Here is a 4,789-nt window from a genome sequence, read left to right as displayed (position 1 = left end):
ATATATATATATATATACACGCACACATACACACACACATATATGGTCAAGTGACGCCATGCTACAATAAGTTTACTTCTCAACCACATTGTTCCGACATTGTTCGGGCCGACCAAATCCTTGTGGGTGGATCTGGTAAAGAAACACTGAAAGCAGCACCACCACAAACGCTTGAAAACCGGTTTTAGTCCTATTCGAACCCCTAACTTAGCTGTTCGAGAAAAAAGCTTGCGAGAGAATAAGTGCTATACATCCGAATAAAATAACGGTTCAGGGTAGTGCCCCAACACGTAAAAGATAAAAGACAGCCACATACTGAATATTGAATAATGACATGCATACACACACACACATACATGTTGTTGATGGCACTCCGTCGCTTACGACGTCGAGGGTTCCAGTTGATCCGATCAACAGAACAGCCTGCTCCTGAAATTAACGTGCAAGTGGCTGAGCATTCCACAGACACGTGTACCCTTAATGTAGTTCTCGGGGATATTTAGCGTGACACTGTGACAAGGCTGGCCCTTCGAAATACAGGTACAACAGAAACAGGAAGAAAGAGTGAGAGAAAGTTGTGGTGAAAGAGAACAGCAGGGTTCGCCCCGTGGAGCTTTAGGTGTTTTCGCTCAATAAACTCTCACAACGCCCGGTCTGGGAATCGAAACCGCGATCCTATGACCGCGAGTCCGGTGCCCTAACTAATGAGCCATTGCGCCTCTACAACACACATACATACATACATACATACATAATACATACATACATACATACATACATGCATGCATGTACACATACATACATACATACATACATATATAAATACATACACTCATACATACATACATACATACATACATACATACATACATACATGTTGATTCGCCAGCAACCATGAATTATACGACTCATTGCAAATGGAGAGTATGCTTTGATACATTATAATTGAAACTCTCCGATTTCTCGTACTCAGAGTTGCTCATTCCCAATCATGAGCTGGTAAACCGAACCTGGTTTTCTTTTGAATATCCACTGTCTTGAATATTTTTTTGAAATATGAAATGAAAGCTTGAAGGAAGCGTTTATCAATATTTTCCTTCGATTAAAATTTTCTGTGAGCAAAAGAACTGAACTGTTAACGCATTGTATGCATGCGGCTAAGTAACCGGATATTAGATATAATAACAGAAAATAACAGATCAATCTCTGTCACTTCCAGTCCCTAAATTAACAATTCCTCCCCTTCGTCGAAGTCATACGCTCATTAAACAATAAAAACAAAATTCAAAAAGGAATTTTAAACTTTTCCTTAGCTACCATCAGAAAATTTACATATAGTTCTGTCACGATTACAGATGTTATTCACTAGACAGAATAATTGTTGCTACAAGTAAAATGAACGTTGTGACTTGAAACGATGAAAGAAAATTCAAAAGCTTCGCCTCTCCTAACAAGAAGTTAAGTATATCAAGTCAGACATGCTTTTGTGATTAAAGAGGTTTGCTTCATAATAGATAATGATGGCGACACCGCTAGGTAATACCGTGACCAAATGTCTTCTAATTAAGCCGTGTGTCAATTAAAGCTATGTGAGTAAAATCTGGTAGAGAGAAACTGTGCGGAAACATATCATACGAAGCCAAATCTCGGTCAAATCAGACTCTCTTCGAAAAGGACGCATTAGATAAGTTAGTTCTATATATATTTAAATATCGGTAGGTTCACGGTTGCGGAGTATTTTTCCGTAGGTCTGTTAGATCAGGCTAAATGACAAAAGACGTTAAGCATTATTTTTTTGTCATTGTTGAGGAATGTCAAAGCAAGCGACAATAAGCGAAATATTTTAGAAACTTCCTCAGAGCATATCGAGATGTAGTTATCGAAATCTCACCATCTCAAACAAATAATAATAGCAATACTAACAACAACAACAACAACAACAACAACAGCAATAATAATAATAATAATAATAATAATAATAATAATAATAATAATAATAATAATAATAATAATAATTGGTTGTAGAAATAATTCCTAAAAGTATACGACTGGAAAATGTCATCTTGAATGAATCCTGATTTTCTATTCTCTTACATTGGTCAACACTCGTTTGAAAAAGATTAAATGAAAAGTTCCATGAAAATTGCCGACAGCTAAAGTGAAAATGTACACACACGTACGCCACCTACTACACACACACACACACACACACACACACACCATATGATAATATTGGTTCATGTGTGTGAGCGTGCGTGTGAGAAATATCATGTATTATGTGTTGGAAGCATTATATAAAAGCGATTGTATTTCACTAGTCAAGGTGCACACTCGTAAATATGTCAATATGAAGATATTCATGGGTTGACGAGCATATAACAGCAAGCTGCCATGTTTTACCAAAACTTTGAAACTTACTAAACTTCTTTAGGAGTGCCACTGTCCTAGACATCTTATGTAAGCTTTTATATCTAGTTTATACAATGTTACAATGTTTCACAGATGTTGCTGTGCTGTGAGAATTTTGCTTCCCGATCAGAGATCCCAAGTTCAGTTCCACTACGCAACTTCGGCAAGCGTCTTCTGTTGTAGCTCCGGACTGACAAAAGACTTGTGAGTAGTTGGTTTGATAGATTGATAGACTAAAACTGAAAGAAAGCTCATCGTGTATATGTATATATATATATATGTACGTGCGGATGTGTGTGTGTGTTAGTGTCTGAGTTTGTCCCAACCACAGCTTGACAACTGGTGTATGTGTGTTTAGTTCTCGTTGTAGCAGCGATTCGACAAACAGACTTCGACAGAATAAGTATCATGCTTCAAAAGAAATAAGCATTTGGTTATTTTGTTCGGCTAAACTAAGGAAGGCTGCAGTCTAATGACGGCAACAAGTAAAAAGAAAAAAAGAAAGAGAATATATATTTAATGGGGTTAGGATATCGCTGTTTAAAGCTATGTCAGCAGGAACAGCGGATAAGATTATCTATCGTGTCATTTTATGAAATTTTAGTGATTTGAAAGAGATTTGGTTGCCATTTCTAGCACTTCAGGTAATCATTCAGATGTCCTCTTGTCAAATCAGTCAATCTCTGGTATGTAGTGTCGTAGTATATTTTTTCGCTTAACTTCTCTATTAATTGTTTCAATAACCTGTCTGCGATCATGCTGGGTTACTGCCCAGAACGATTTTAGCCGAACAAATCGATCCTATTAATTCTGGTATATATTCTATCCATTCTTTTTCCGACTGTATATTTAGTTGTACGGTGGAAGTGGTGGGGTGACAAACACACACGCATACGTATATATATACATTATATATACATACAGATATATACATATATGTACATACATATGTGTGTGTGAGCGCGCGCAAGTGTGTATGTTTGTATGTATGTATGTCTGTATGTATGTATTGGGTCATCTCATAAATAATGCAGTTTTTTTCAATTGCATGAACTACAAGTCGGAGGGGTACGAGATAAATTACCTGTATCAACTTGCTATAAAAGCAGGTAGTAATTTTACCTTTGTATTTATTCTTAGTGCAAGTTTTGAAGAGGGGAGTTCGATTTTAACAGTTATTTTGTCTAAGCTATAATGGAAGAGACAAAGGGAGATGTTTGAATTATTTTGCTTTATGAATTCAATGAAGGCAACAACACAAGTGCGAGAGATATTAATGCAGTATATGGATCGGACAATAAGTGTAAGCCAGTATCAACAGTGGTTCCAGAGATTCTGATCAGGAAACTACAGCGTAGAAGACGAGCCTCGTCCTAAAAGATCTGTAGAGCTCGACGAGAACGTCCTAGAAATTCTGGTGGAACAAACACTCATCGTAACTATTGAGGAACAAGCAGAGAAGCTTGGATTTGGTCATTCAACTATTCATCGATACCTACATGCTATCGGAAAAGTCAGCAATTTGTGTCAATATGTTCCTCAAAAACTTTCCGAGTCTAATCACTGGCAGAGAGTGAATATTGTTTTTATCAGGGAGTGAACCTTTTTTTGGACCGGCTAGTGACTAGTAGTGAGAAATGGGTTCTCTATAAAAATGTCAAGAGCCAAAGACAGTGGGTAGAGTAAGGAGAAACACCGGCACCCCAGGCTAAAGAAGGTCTTGACCCACGTAAGGTGTTGTTATCTGTTTGGTGGGATATGAAAGATTTAGTCACCTCTGAACTTTTAAACCCAAACCAAATGTTAACAAAGGAGATTTACTGCGAGCAGCTTGAGTGGCTTAAGTCAGCACCAGAAGAAAAACGACCATCTTTGGTTTCAAGAGGAAAGGTGTTCTTCCATCAGGATAATGCTCGTCCACATACAGCGATGATGACACTCCAAAGGCTGGAGCAGTCTGAATGAGAAACGATACCGCACCCACCATATTCACCGGACATTGCCCCAGCTGATTATCATTTATTCCGCAGTCTTCAAAATCATTTGGATGGAATAAATTTGAATTCTGTGGGCGAAGTCAGAATAGTACTGCAGGAGTACTTTTCGTCACGGACAAGCGAATTTTGGAAGAGGAGCTTGCAATTCTACCAGATAGATGGAAGAGTATTGTAGAAAATGAAGAAGTATATTTTAGATCAGAAAAGAAGTTTAATTTTGAAAACTAAAAGAAGTATAAAAATCCACATTATTTATGGGATGACCCAATATATATACACACATATACATATATATATACATACACATACGTACGTATGTATGTATACATACATATATATGTATGTGTATATGTATATATATATATATATATATATATATATAT

Source organism: Octopus bimaculoides, chromosome 13, assembly GCF_001194135.2.
Source record: "Octopus bimaculoides isolate UCB-OBI-ISO-001 chromosome 13, ASM119413v2, whole genome shotgun sequence".
Taxonomy (NCBI): Eukaryota; Metazoa; Mollusca; class Cephalopoda; order Octopoda; family Octopodidae; genus Octopus; species Octopus bimaculoides.
Note: the sequence above shows the minus strand (reverse complement) of the source record.